This window comes from Jaculus jaculus, chromosome 5 (genome assembly GCF_020740685.1).
Source record: "Jaculus jaculus isolate mJacJac1 chromosome 5, mJacJac1.mat.Y.cur, whole genome shotgun sequence".
NCBI classification, from domain to species: domain Eukaryota; kingdom Metazoa; phylum Chordata; class Mammalia; order Rodentia; family Dipodidae; genus Jaculus; species Jaculus jaculus.
This window is the reverse complement of record NC_059106.1, coordinates 28,674,221-28,689,457: the sequence shown is the minus strand read 5'-3', so window position 1 is coordinate 28,689,457 and position 15,237 is coordinate 28,674,221.

The following is a 15,237-nucleotide window of genomic DNA, read 5'->3' as shown; positions in this document are numbered from 1 at the left end:
GCACTTCAGCCAAGCCACAGCTGAAACCACAGAGGAATTGGGGAGACAAGCATAAGCGCTGCTTCCATGCTGAAACTGATAATAAGTGCCAGGGTGAAGGAGATAGACCCTGAGGATACTCAACACCTAGCAAAGCAGAGATCCGGAGGCTCCTAAGAGCTCATCACTGAAGAAGACTTAAGATTTACCCACCACAACTCAGGGAATTTTGTGAAGGAGAGGGTGGAAAGATTGTAGGAGCCACAGGTTGGGACATCTTGTTTAGAGGCATTTCCTCCCCCCACCCCACCCCGAGTAACTGACTGCTGCTCCAACAATGAGACTTAATTTTCTACTTTAACTTAAATCCTTTGAAATTGTGTTTTGGTGAGTTTGAGGACAAACAGTTGCCCCAGTTTGATCATTGCAAAAATGCTTCAGTTTTGTAGACATGCATATCCTCAGGGAATACATGTTAAATTCTCAAGGGAAATTGTCTGTAATATGGCATATCTAGAAAAAAGTAGTATCATCAAGGAATGCTGCATTCAGATGTGTAGGGAATAAAAGCCTTGCTCCCCAGGTGAGTGATCCTTCCTTACACTTCCAGAGTGGAATGTTTCTACTTTGGAAGAAAGTAATTTAAGCATTTTTCTCTGCTATGTCTCTTCTGTTCACTTTGTGTCACCATTTTAAAATGTACTCAGTGTTTAGTTCTTCTCTTTTCTTCTTGCCATTCTAAATAGATGCAGTAAGGAATCAGGTTTTGAGATCATGTGACAGAAGTAATGTTTCCCAGCAGAACATCAAATACCTGCAGACACACTTGATAGACTGAGGTCCTTGAAGATGGAGATTTATGTGGCTTCTCAGATCTTATAGACACACTAAGATGTTTTTCATGTTTAAAAGGACATCAACATTTATTGCTATTGCTTATTGGCTTGCAGATGTTGAGTTTTTCCAAGATGTTGCAATACTTTGTGTGATTTTTTAGGTTTAGTCCTCAACTAAATGATGTATTTCTTAAATTTAAAATTCGTTCCCTCAAATTTTATTTATCCCCTCTTCTATCTAAATGGTAAACTAAGTTTTGTTAGTTTGAAACTCACCTTCAGCAATATCTTAGTCTGTTACTACTATATTCCAGAAAATAATTCTTATGATTAATTTTCTGTCACTTGTCAGTTTTATCTGTATTACACCAGATCCAAAGCTTTTATTAAAAAAAAATTAGAAACATTCTAAAGTTCTGTTGACTTACTCATTTGTAAACCTCATGTCCAATTCTTTGCATATCTTTACAATGAAGATGTACAGACATATGAAGATGAGAGTTCTCCAGCTACTAGGTGTAATTTGTTTGTTTTGTTTTTATTTTCAAAACTGCTGGTTAAATTATAGTCTTTGGAAGTGCTAATTACTCTGTTTTATCAAATTACTTTTTATGATCTTTACATTCTATCACCTTCCTGCTGAGGAAGCCAGGGTGCCTGCTGCCGGTGGTACTTACAGATGGTCCTCTGGGTATTGGGAACACACACACACACACACACACACACTCAACACTCACATCTTCAATAACATGCCTAGTAAGCAAATTTCCAGGATTCTGTTCTTCCTGATAAAAGCCATTGCAAACAGTTACTTTGTATGAGCAAAGTGAGAAAAAGGATGTGAGGGCTTCCTTTCTTTGAAAACAACCTACTTCACTGATGGCTGTCATTTCTGATAGCAATGCATTAATCATAATTTCTCATTTTTGTGATTTTCCTAGTTTTTTCTACCTTTTAAATATATATTTGTGAGTGTGTGCATTTTACTGATATTTGTGTCTTAGGACTGGTTATATCGCTAATCCTGGTGTTGAACCCACAGCATTAGTTTTGATATGCCTTAGTCCTCCAATGATAATAAGCTTGCACCACCACATATAGCTGTAACTCTTTTGTTTTGTAAATTTGGAAATTCTTTGCTGAAGTGGTTTATTAATGATTTTATTTTCCATATCATTAAGAGTATTAATTCAATGATAATTTATGACATATCTACTAAGTATTAAATAGCTTGTCTAGGGATGAATAAAAATGAAAACATAGTGTAGCAAAAACTGTGGGACAAAATAAAAGCAGTCCTAAGGGGGAAAATTATAGTTCTAAATGCCTACATTACAAAACTGAGACATCTGAAATCAGTAATGCAGCACACAAAGACCTTGGAGAAACAAAAACAAACCAAACCTAGTATTCTATGGAAAGAAATAAGATTAGAGATGAAATCAATGAAGTATAAATAAAAAAACAAAACAAGACAAAAGCTGACTATGGTCATACATTTAATCTCAGCACTTGGAAGGCTGAGGTATGAGGACTGCAGAGAGTTTGAGGCCAGCCTGGGACACAGAGTAAATTCAGATAAGTCTGGGCTAGAGTAAGAACCTGTTTCAAAAAACTGAAAAACAAACAAAACAAACAAACAAAAAAACTGGAAAAAAAAGAGAAAAGGCCAAAGTGAGGTCAGGGGAAGAGATTGAGTAAGGAAAGGTAGAGGGAGAACTAATCAAAATCTAAGAGAAAATAAATAAGTCATATGGAAACCTATTTTTTTTTGGACAATGGAATACTCAGGAGCCATAGATTGCTACTAGAAAATTTTCAGTGCCAGGGATGGGATGGATACCTTCCAGTGAGTTGTTGGCCAGGGAGGTCCCTGATGCTGCCCAAATATTACAGGCCATTGCCATGGCCCTTGGTTTCCCACCAGAAATAGATGGTAAGAACCTGTTGCTGAAGACTCCACATACTTGGGCTGCAAGATCACTGAGAAACCCTGCAGGAGCTGAGTTGAAACCTCCTCGATACAGACCAGCTGACAGAAAGCTGGAAAAAGCCATGCTGCATGCAGTTCAATGGAAGAGAGAGAAATCACCAGTGAAGATACCCAACAGTGAACACTGCAAGCTTTATATTTGGCTAGCCAGGCCAAAAGAGCCAATGGGTGCAACAGTGGCACATCTGCTATGGGGGAAACCAACCATGCTCTAATTTGACTGGAGGCCCACTCTATGGGAGGGAATATATCCCTGATACTGAAAACCTATAACAGGGGTAGTCATGAGCCCTAGTATTGTCTCCTCTGCTGATGTCTGGCTAAAAAGATATACTATGCTCATCAAACTGCCCCGTAAGCACTTCTCTCAATGTTCATACCCATATATTAATGCTACTCTCACTTTTGGCTAGAGAACCTTCTCTTTTCAGATGGCAGTGACCTTGGGATGACTCAGGAGGCACAATGGTACTGAGAAGAAGTGACAGAGGAGTGTTCAGCACTACAATATCTCAATCACACCTTCCAGGGCTCAAGGTCCATTGCAAAAGAGGTGGCAGAAAGAATGAAAGAGCCAAAGGAAGGGTAGAACTTCTTACAATGTGCTCCTCCAGACAGAAAATAGCCTGGATATCCATGACCTCACAGTGTCTGACACTACCTACACAAGATCATAATAATACAAAGAAAAGATCATAACATCAAAATAAAAGAGGGACTGATTGAGAAGGGGAGGGGATATGATGGAGAGTGGAGTTTCAAAGGGGAAAGTGGAGGGAGGGAGGGGATTACCATGGGATATTGTTTATAATCATGGAAGTTGTCAATAAAAAGTAAATCTTTAAAAAATTAGGAAATAAAATAATTGAAAAACAAAGAAAAACAAAACAATTGATGAAATACTATTAGCTCTTTGAAAAGATAAACTAGATTGACAATGTCATATCCAAATTAATGAACAGAAAGAGGGAGAAGACACAGGACATTAATATTAGAGATGAAAAATTAGACATGACCATAGAACCTAATACAATTGGAAGAATAATACTTAGTTCAAAAACCCATGTTTGACAAAAAGGGATGATCTACGTCATAAAATTTCTAAATGCATGTGACGTTAAAAAGCTATAGCAAGATGAGTTAAATAATTTACCGAGGTATATTTCCTATTAAACAGTGTATTTGTTCCACACCCTCCCCAGCTCCAGCTCCTGCAGACCTTTCCCACTGTACCAGTTGCTCCTCACTACTGCAAGTAAGACCCTCCCCAGAACCATTCTCAAGTCTTTCCCACTGGCCATCTCACCATGCTGGTGAGGTGAGTCCACCACTCGCTACTATATGCTCAGCACTCCTGAGAGTCTTTCCTGCAGGACCAGCCACCTCGATGCTGCTGTGAGCTGACTGTCCTTGGGTACCCTTGCACTCTTCCCAGGGGCCTAGTCTTGCCATGCTGTTGGAGATGAGTGTGCTACACCCTAGCACCCTCCACAGTGCCCGCTCCCAAGAGTGTTTCCTAGCAACCTGGTTACACCACTCTGCTGCAGAACAACACACCATGATGGGTGAGCCAACCTCTCCCAACCCTTCCCAACACTGGCATCTGCTTGCAACAGTCTTTCCGACTGGATCAGTCACAGCACCCTACTGAAGGTGAGTTCTCTGCTCCTCAGGTACTCCTGCACTGTGTCCCAGGTGTGAACACTCTTCTGCTCAGCGCAGCCCTGCCTTTCCTGCTCTGAGCGTGCTCCTGTGTCATCCTATTCCAGGCCCTTGTCTACACTCCCCATCCAATCCTACTGCAGTACCTGGTGTGGTCCTACACCCTACCTCAATGCGCACTCTTTCCCAACTGCCTAAGTGCCTATTCCATGTGTGAGACCCCCTCCACAGATGCTCTGTGCCCCACTCCACATCTTGCAGCTATGCAGAGTGCATCCTGGCATCTTCACTAGCCCAGTATGACCAGATGGGCAAATCCCCATGCAAGCAAAACATAACACCCAGATAATGTATCCCAATCAAAAAAGTCCAGTTCTATAGAGGCTTCCCATGAAAGCTGCTTAAAGGAAATTTTGGACAAAGAACTCAAAAGTAGGATTATGATGTATGTGTAAAGTATCTTCAAATAATTCACCAATAAGCACAATCATGGAATCCAAGGGAGCACAAAGAAATGAAAGAACTAAATAGGTACCTGAATTAATTCAACTGCATGAATGAAATTCAAGAGAGAACAAACAGCTAAACGATGTGAGAAAGCCAATGTAGGATACAAAAATGAAATTCAATGAAAAGAACAAAAGGTTGAAGAAAAGCCAAACTGTAAGTAACTCAAATCAGAAGCTTCTTGGAAAGCGTTCCCAACAGAATAGACCATGTGGAGGACAGTATGCCAGGGCTTGAGGGATAAGGTGGAAGAAAAGACCAGCTAGCCAAAGTCAGTGACAAGTTCATAACTCCTATGAGTAGAACATGAGATACTACATGGTCCTAAAAGAAAGGTTTATGGCTGTAAGTGCTACATTAAAAAATGCTAGAGAAAGGCTGGAGAGATGGCTTAGTGGTTAAGTCCTTGCCTGTGAAGCCTAAGGACCCCTGTTCAAGGCTTGAATCCCCAGGACCCACATTAGCCAGATACACAAGGGGGCGCATGCATCTGGAGTTTGTTTGCAGTGGCTGGAGGCCCTGGCGTGCCCATTCTCTCTCTCTCCCTCTCTCTATCTGCCTTTTTCTCTCTCTCTGTCTGTCGTTTTCAAATAAACAAATAAAAATAAAGATAAAAATTTTTTAAAAATGCTGGAGAAATATAAATAAATGACTTAAAGAGGCATCTAAATCCTTGGAAAAGCAAGAACAAACTAATCCTAAACAAATAGAAGAAATTATTAAGATCTGGGCAGAAATGATTGCAATAGAAACCAAAAACAAAACAAACAAAAAAGAGTGGCAACTTTGCTTGACTGAGTGTCCAGCATGCAAGCTCCTGAGTTGCTGTCCATAGAAGAGACAAGAAACACTGTCACTCTCAAAGACACCTCCAAATTCTTGAATCTCCAGGAAGCTGACAAGGAGCCTTGAGAGTGGGGGAGGGGCAATTTACTCCTAGGAGCAGAATGCTTAGTGTGGAAAGGTTAAAGTGGGGTCAGGAGAGGTAAATAAGAGGGGAAGGGTTTTAGGAATTGTTAACCAAAACTAAAGTCAGTGTAGAAAAACCACAGGGAAACCGTCTTCTTTGTTAGCTAATTTAAAAGCAAAGTAACAAACAAAAAGCATGGACAGAGAGCTTGTGCAGCAGTTCCCTGTGGCTAAGGTAGGAGGATCTCCAAAGTTCAAGGCTAGCCTGGGGCAACAGAGCGAGTGCCAGGTCAGTCTGAGCTCCAGTGAGACCTTGCCTAAAAACAACAACAACAGCAGCAGAACAAGGGTTTTATCTCATTCCTTAGGTTGCCCCTTGACTCAGTTAATGGTTTCCTTAGTTGTACAATGGCTCTTTAGTGTCATGATGTCTTTTGATGATTGTCCATCTTGATTTCTGTGCACCAGTGTCCTATTCTGAAAGTCCCTATCTATGCCATTATTTGAAATGTTCCCCTTTGTTTTTCCTCTAGTTGCTTCCTAGTTTCAGAACTTATGTTGAGTACTTAAATCCATTTGGAATTAACTTTGGGCAGAATTATAAGTAAAGGTGTACCTTCATTCTTCTACATTCAGATATCCACTTTTCTGAGAACTATTGGTTGAAACTGATATCTTTTTTCCAATGTCTGTTTTTGGTATCTTTGTCAAAACTCATTGGTTATAATTATATGGAACTATACGTGGATGGTCCATTCCATTCTATTGAACTATATGTAGGTTGTGGTGCCAGTAGCATATTATTTTAATTACTATGGATCTGTAGCATGACTTGAAGTCAGATAGAATGATTCCTCCAGCAGTGTTCTTTTAGCTGAGGATAGTTCTGGTTATCTGGAGTCTTTTATGCTTATATATTAATTTAAGGATTTTCTTTTATATTTCTTTGAAGAATGATAGTGGAATTTTGACTGGTTACATAGACACTGTAAATTGCTTTTGGTAGGATGCTACTATATTACTTTGCTACTATATTTGCTACTATATTACTTCTTCCATTCTGTGAGCATGGAAAGTATATTTGTCTATCATCCAATATCTTACTCAATTTCTTTTGTAAGTGTGTGGAAGTTTTCATTGTAGATATCTTTCACTCCTTTAGTTGTGGAAATTTTGAGATTTTTATTTTGGTGGGTGATATGGTTAGGACTATTTCCTAGAGTTGTTTTCCAGTAGGTTTGTTATTGGTGTGTAAGAAAGCTATTAATTAATGTTTGTTAATTTTGTATTCTACTACTTTGCCATAGTGTTTAGTATCTCTAGAGATTTTCTGATAGACTTTTATTGATCTCATTTATAAAATCATATCATGTGCAAATAAGTATAGTTTGACTTCTTACAATCTTATTTGTATCACTTTTATTTTTTTTCTCTTGTTGTTTTGCTCTACCTAAGATTTCAAGTACTATGTTGAATAGGAATAGAGAAAGTGGACACCTTGGTTTTGTTCTTGATATTAATGAGAATGCTTTGAGTATTTCCTCAATTTATCATGATGTTGGCTATTGGTTTGATACAGATTTTCTTTATTACAATTAAGTATGTTTTCTCCATCCATAGTCTCTCCAGTATTTTAATTTTGATAGAATTTTGGGATCTTTGTCAAAGGTCTTTTCTGCATCTATTGAGATGGTTGTATGGTTTCTGTCTTTGAGTCTATCTATGTGATGCATTTATTTATTTAAATATTTTGAACCAGCTCTGTATCCCTGGAATAACACCAACTTGATAAAGATGAATGCTATTTTGATATGCTCTTAAATTCATTTTGTAAATATTCTATTGATAGTTTATGCTCATCAGCATAACTGCTCTTTAGTTTTTGTTTCTCTGCCACTTCTGCTATTATTCTAATGTTGGCTTTGCAGAAGGAGTTAGAGAATATTCCATTCTTTTCTAATTTATGGAATAATTTAAGAAACAGTAGTATTGGTTCTTTATAGGTCTGATAGAGTCTTTCAATGAACCTGTCCTGACCTGGATATTTTTGGGCCTGGTTGATGGTTTTATTACCACTTGAATTTTATACATCTTTTATAAAGCTTCTTATGTAAAGTACATGCTTATTTTTTCATTCAAAAGTTAGTCTTTCCTTCTATTCTTATTACTGACAAAAGACAACAAAACATATTGATACAAGATAGATTCACCTTATCTAACTTCCATAAGAGCTCTTCCCAGATGATTTTCAACCACTCAGGTATGTTTTAAAGCATGCCAGACCCTTCACCAGAATGTGTCACCTGACTTGCTATCTACTAAACTTCCCTGTCTCCCATTTGTCACTGATCAGTTTAAAATCCTCTCTGGTACTCTGATCCCTTCTCATGTCAAATATTACTAACTTTATACTACTAAAAAACTTTTTCACAGATGGCATGGTCACCTTTGGAAATTTCTACTTCAGTGTGAAAAAGATACTAAATTGAGCAAGATAGGAAAAAAAAATCTTTGGCAAGAATGCTAACTTACTGCAAGCAGGAGATTAAGGCCTTTGCTCTAAGAGAGACAGGGATGAAGCAGATGGATATGTGAAATATTCAAATAGCTCCTTCTCAACAACTCAGGAAACACAGAAATAGGAAAGGACATTAATTCTCCAAGTCCTGTTAGTGTGTCAGTATGGCTTTCCTAAATGAGAACCCAGGAAAACTTAACCACATTGTCTAAGCCAATGCAGTAACAGCACCAGTAAAAGGGACATGCTATGTGTATGGATAATCTTGATGAGGCATACACATTCCACAGGATACAGTTTGTACCATGTAGAGAATTGTAACATAACTTTTAATGTAGTTATGAAAGCTTTTAAAATCATGTGTGCATGTGTGTATATATGTGTTTCTTGTGTATGTACAAGTTAAATTGCATGTGCATTAAAGTAAGCATGTGTGTGTGTGTGTGTGTGTATGCATGTGTATAGGATAGAGGACAACCTTTGTTATTATCCTCAGAAATGCCATCTACTTTTTTTTTTGAACAGGGTCTCTTGTTTGTCTAGAGCTCACCAGTTCGGCTACACTGGCTTTCCAGAAAGCTCCGGGGATTCTCTTGTGTCTGCCTTTCCATTGCTGAGATTATAGGTGCAGATTGCCATGCCTGGCACCTTAAATGAGTGCTTGAGATTATACTCAGGTCCTTTTCCTTATGAGGCAAATGGTTTACTAACTGAGCTGTCTCTCTACCCCTTGACTAACTCTTGTGTTTCCAAAAATATTTTAGTGTCTCTAAAAATGGTCTAATGTGTAGTACATCAAATATCTGGATAACCATAAGGCCTTTAAGTAAAAATTACTCTCAGTGGATTTTAGAAATATAGGACTTGAATTAACTTCTGTCCTCTAGGGTAGGATCTTGGGTCTATGTGAACAGAAACTAGCCCCATGTAATGGAAATGATAGCAAACTTCAAACTAATGAAAGCATAGTACTAGATTGAATACCAAGCTGAAACATTACATTTAAATGTGGTATTGAGAATCTGGTTCTATTGTCCATTATGGAGATCAACTAGGAAGGTAGTAGGTAGTTTAAGAAGGCACCTTCTTATGTACTCTTTCACTTAGTTTTCCAAAGTCATTCTGGATATGGATTCTAGGTAGAAATAATATCTTACGTTTTAAAAAGGTTTGGATTAAGATGAACTATAAGATGTTTAAAACAATGCTTAAGGCATTATAGACATCCAATTATGTGTTGATACCATTTTCTATACTTCTACATGTATGGTTGCTAGCATTATAAACGTAAGAAAAGAAATATTGACTTTAAACAAGGGCCAGTTTGGGTGAGAAAAACACTGAGATGGATTATTTTTCTTTGGGAAAATGAATTAATCAAGGAGAGTTAAAACCCCATAAAATAGCCTGATGGGGTCAACAAAGCCAAAGAGAGACTTCTATAAGACAAAGGGAACTTCTTGCTTTTATAACTATTCAGGGGAGGACTGAAATTTTTGATTTAAGTGGCTCAGGTACAATGCTAGGAGCCATGGGGGCACTAGATGGAATCCATGATCATAACTCTGGTGGACTAGGGTTTTCATAATAACAGGGGACTCTGCTGTTGGAAGTGTAGGGGTCAGAGAGAATGGCAGACAGATCAGAGAGTAAGTTATCATTTATGGTTGCCTCAGCTAACATTGGGTAGCAAGTGGCTTTTAAAGTGACTGCATAGCAGTTAAAGGCACTTGCTTGCAAAGCCTAAGGCCTTTGTTTGATTCCTCAGTACCCGTGTAAAGCCAGGTGCACAAAGTAGTGCATGTCAGGAATTGTTTGACATGGGGCTAGGCCCTGTGTGTCCATTCTTTTTCTCTCTCTCTCTCTCCTTACAAATCAATAAATGAAATATTTAAAAAGTGACTGGCTGTATTTATGCTAAAAAGCATGCTCTCTTTCTCATTCTGTTTCTTCACTCTCTCTGTGCTCTTTCTCTTTATATATATTACAATTAATATTCATTAATATGCTATATCATATAATCAGCCTTATTTATTAATATGTATTTGTCAGCTTAGGCTGTGGGCTTTGTTTGCAGAGTCACATCTTCTATCATGGTTATTTGTAGGCTCTTATTGCAACAGCTCATGATTTTAAGCTTTGTTACTTATCCCTCTTGATTTCCCCATACTTGAGTCACAATTGCATCCACAAAGATGACAATGCAACTTATGGCAAACAAAGAGAGCAGATATATATCATTTCCCTATGGATATAGGTTGCTGGGGCTCTGGAGATACTAGGACAGCAAATTGTTTCCTGCTATCTTTCTATCTTTATTTTTTTTTTCAAGGTAGGGTCTAACTCTAGCCCAGTCTGACCTGAAATTAACTATGTAGTCTCAGGGTGGCCTTGAACTCATGGCGATCCTCCTACCTCTGCCTCCTGAGTGCTGGGATTAAAGCCATGAGCCACCACATCCAGATATGTATCCTGCTATCTTTGAATGTAGCTTCATGAATTTCATATTTGATAGAAATTTGAACAAAACTTACATTTGACTTATCCAACAAACCCTACATGTCACTCAGTGCAGAATGTGATCTTTGAAAACTGTCTATCAGGAGAAAATAATGCTTTTCTTGCACTTGTAATTTTAAGTATATTTATAAGACACTAAAAATAGTTGTGACTTTTCATTTTTAACTTTACTTCTTTTAAATTATTGAGCCAAGGGAATAAGGATTTCTAATCTTTCTACCATCATGTACTCCTATCTCTTAATACTGCTATCAAACCTGTATTCTTTACAAGTAGATAAGGCCTATTAGCATGTGTATTTTCTTAATCTGTACTTAAAAACTTCTGCAACCATACATGTAACTCTCCTGATTGGAGGGAAGATATTGTAAAGAGGGGTACTATTGTAGTCAGGTTCACACTTCTGGCAGAAGTCACCTGACCAAGTGAAGCTTGTGGGAAAAGGGGTGTATTTTTGATTACAGACTTGAGGGTAAGTTCCATGATGGCATGAAAATGATGGCATGAGCAGAGGGTAGACGTCACTGCCTGACCAACATCAGGTGGGAAACAACTATAGAAGAGTGTACCAAACACTGGCAAGGGGAAACTGTCTATAATACCCATAAGCCAACCTCCAACTGTACACTGCCTCCAGAAGCTGTTAATTCTCAAATACATATCAACTGGGAACATAGCATTCAGAGCACCTTAGTTTATGGGAGACAGATAAATCAAACCACAACATTCTGCCCCTGTCTCCCATAAACTGATGACCGTCCAAGATGTAAAATGCAACACATTCAGTCCAACTTTAAAACTCCCAAAGTTTTTATCAATCCCAGTGCTGTTCAAACATCCCCTTAGTCCAAGGTTTTTCAACTGAGCTATAATACCAAAAAAATAATAATAATTAATAATAATAATAACAATGGTACATAATAAACATTCACACTGCAAAGGATGGCATTGGGCATAGCCAAGAAATATTCAAGCAGTTACAAGATTTAAACTGGGCAAACATCAAACTATGTAGCTCCAAGTCCAACAACTCTAATCAGTGACATGTCTCCACAAGTCTCTGGATTTCCAATCTGCCCCTCTAGCTAGGCTACTCACAGTCCCAGACAAGTTCATTTGGGGCCAACATCTCTCGTTAGCAGCCATCTCATGGTCCCAGCATCTCCACTAGGTGTCCACTGCAACCCATGATCCATCCGCATGGCTCCATCGGGTCTCCATGCAGGCATCTAGCAAACCTGATACACACTGCCCATGGTCATTTCCAAAACACAAGACAATGTTGCAAATTCAATGACTCTCTCTTCCCTGCATTTCTCATACTCCACAAAATCATGTGGGCTGCCAATTTGTTAATTCAGGAAGGAATAAATCAGACTTTGAAGAACAGGATGCTCCTTGACTATTCAGGTCCCTTATAAAGAGTCTGCATTCTTCCTGTTGCTCCAATGAAGGTCAGCTGGCCCAATCTCAATGGTTGTAATCTCTCATACAATTGCACCTGAACAGGCAGAAGTTTTAGCCCAAAGATAGACTTTCTGTGCCATATCCCTATGCACCCACCAGTCTGTTTCTATGCAAAGCAACCCTGCACAAGTTCTCAGGACATGGGCTTAACAGCAAGACTCTCACACAAACTGCTTCTAGCCCAGTCCAGGCACAGCACTTTCTCACCCTCACAAGCCAGCATCACAGTCCATAGTTCTTACTGCATTCAGGTCTTTCAACTCAGACCAGAATAGTCCAGCAAATTGTACTTACAGCACTGCAAGGCATCTCTTAGGACAAGGTTTCAAATCCTTCCACATTCCTCTTGAAAATCGGCTCCAAAAAGCCAAAGCCACACAGTCAAAAGTCTAGCAGCAATCTCACACCTTTAGTACCACAATCTGTATTAGTCAGGGTTCTCTAGAGGAACAGAATTGCTGGAATGAATTATATTTAAGAGGGAATTTATTGGTTTAGGTTATGGTAGTTCAATAGCATTTTCAGGCCCAGGAGTCAAGGAACCTGGTAGCTGCTCAATACATGGGGCCAAATGCCTTGGCAGTCCCAATCTGGCACTGAAAGCCTGTGGCTTCCTGAGGATCCACTGGTATTCAGTCTTCAGTTGACACTGGTCTTCAGTTCATGCTGGTCTTCAATCTACTGTGGAAGGCAGCAAGCATTTCTGGCAGCCCAGTGCAAAGAAAGGGGCTCTTTTCACCCAGAGCTTCCTTATATAAAGTTTCCATCTGAGAGGGGGTGGCAGCTGTGGGGGAGGGCTTACTCTGGGGGAGGGACACACTGTAACTTATCTTCTTAATTGGTGTATTGAGGATGGGTAGCCAAGTCTAGTTTGGGGACGGGATTCCAGAACTCAGTTTTTTTTTTTTTTTTTTAAATCTGAAATCTCTGGTAACATAGGTACATTGGAATAAAAATGAGAACTATTTAGTTAATCAAAACATTGCTCAAGTGCCTGACTCAAAAACTTGAGAACCACTGGACATTTAAAATTAGAATATAATCTAATATAGTAGACGATAAGGATAATTAATCAAGTATTAAATGCCTCCTCTGCATCATTTTATGCTCAGTGACTCTCAAGCAGATTTGCGTTGGTCAGCTGGAGACTTTGGGAGCTTCAGCAAACTTATCTTCTGTGGTTGCTTATATCTTGCCAGATTATTCTGCTGCACACTCCAAGTTTGTGAAGCATTGCTCTTGGAGATGGTAGTTAGTCAACCATCGGTTTGAATACTGACAAAACTGGACTAGCAGGTAGCAAACTGCTGCAGGTGACATCATGGAAAGGGGTCAGGACTCAAGCCTCACTTGGCTGAGGTCTGTGATTCTTGGAGTGCTGCAGGAGGAGCAGTGAAAAGACCCCACTGTAGGAACTGGGCAGCTAGCTCCATGAGTAAAGTACTTGTCTTGTGAGCATGGGGACCTGAGTCTGTCCCCAAAGCACACATTAGAAAAGTGCCCGGAGTGGAGGCATGTGAGTATAAACCCATTCCTGGGGAGAGAGAGACAGGAAGATTTCTGAGACTCACTATCCAGCCAATCTAATTGACTTAGGGACTTCTGAGTTTAGTGAGGACTTTGTCTCAAAGGAAGATGATGCCATTCCAGAGGATGGTACCCAGGATCATCCTCTGACCTCCACATGCATGGGTATCTACATACTCACAAATATATGCACAAGATCCCATTATGAACCATGAAGCTGAAGTGAATCATGCAGAGTGATCTGTCGATGTCTGTGAAGGATGAAGAAACAAGCACTTCAAGTCTCTTGGTTGGCTTCCAGAACTAGATGGTATGACTCTATGGGTAAAAAATCAACAGGTTTGCTCTGCAGGTCACAGGTTACTGAGAATCAAGTGAAAGCTGAGCTGGAAGTCTCTCCCTTTTGACTAGTTGTCAAGATGCTGAAAACAGGTATGCAATCTGTTAAGGGGAGAAAAGTCAATGTTTTTTAACTAACAATGTACCCCGTAAGCTTAACCACCGGCCAGCCAGAGCAAATGTACCAACTGATGCAATGATGCCCATGTCTGTTATGGGGGAAACCTACTGTTCTCTGATTTGACTTGAGGCCCACTCTATGGATGGGCCTCAAAGGATGAACGTGCCAGGATCTCCAGATACATGAGCCACTTTGTGCATCTGGCTTTACATGGGTACTGGGGAAATTGAACCAGCATTGTTGGCCTTTGCAGTCAAGTGCCTTAACTGCTAAGCCATCTCTCCAGTTCCTCCTTTGTTTTTCATGAATCATACACATGGGATCATTCCAATTACATTCCAGGCTTTTGTAAAAATGATTCTAACCAAATATATTTACATGCAAGTTCACAGGATAAAAACCCTCAATGCCACTTCTGTGCTTTAATACAAAGCATTGAGAGGAAGTCTCCTTTTTAATGGTGGGTGCATGATGTAGGTGACTTTGGAATAGTGACTAAAACTCTTTGGGCTTCTCCTGTTATTTTGAAAGTGGGAATAATGAAAGGCTATCACTTCATGATCTTCATGAAAATTAATTATAATTTTTGAACATGATAAGTGAGCAATATACACACACATGTGCATGCATACAGATATATATGTGAGTTAACTTCATTGAAAAAAAAAAAACAAAAAACTGGAAACTGTCAGCAGCAAAGCACAGCTGAAAAAGAAATGCAAACTTCCAGACTCAGAACTCAAATGTTTCCGTAGCTGTCATGCTTCTTTTTAGTGTGTGTATGTGTGTATGCACATGCATACTGATGTGCACACACGTGTGTGTGCGTGTGTGTGTGTGTGTGTGTGTGTGTGTGTGT